This window comes from Trachymyrmex cornetzi, unplaced genomic scaffold (genome assembly GCF_001594075.2).
Source record: "Trachymyrmex cornetzi isolate Tcor2-1 unplaced genomic scaffold, Tcor1.1 scaffold751, whole genome shotgun sequence".
In the NCBI taxonomy this organism is placed as follows: Eukaryota; Metazoa; Arthropoda; class Insecta; order Hymenoptera; family Formicidae; genus Trachymyrmex; species Trachymyrmex cornetzi.
Genome location: NW_017300083.1, coordinates 62,360 through 62,688, shown reverse-complemented (window position 1 = coordinate 62,688; position 329 = coordinate 62,360).

The window sequence follows — 329 nt, the reverse complement described above, 5'->3', positions numbered from 1 at the left end:
GGCGCATCGCGCGAAAACGATATTCGATAAGAATATGGCTATGGCGGAGTTTACATCAAACGTCGAGTGGGAACAATTTCGAAACGCGACTCGCTGTCATATCTGTGAAAGACCATTTAAGGAAGGAGATTTGCGCGTACGCGATCACTGTCATTTAACCGGACGTTATAGAGGCCCTGCACATTCACGTTGTAATTTACAGTATAACGATACGTACGTTATTCCTATATTTTTTCATAACTTGGCAGATTACGATGCACATTTTATCATAAAGGATATTGCTAATAGTTTTGTGGGTAAATTCAACTTGTTACCTATAACGAAAGAAA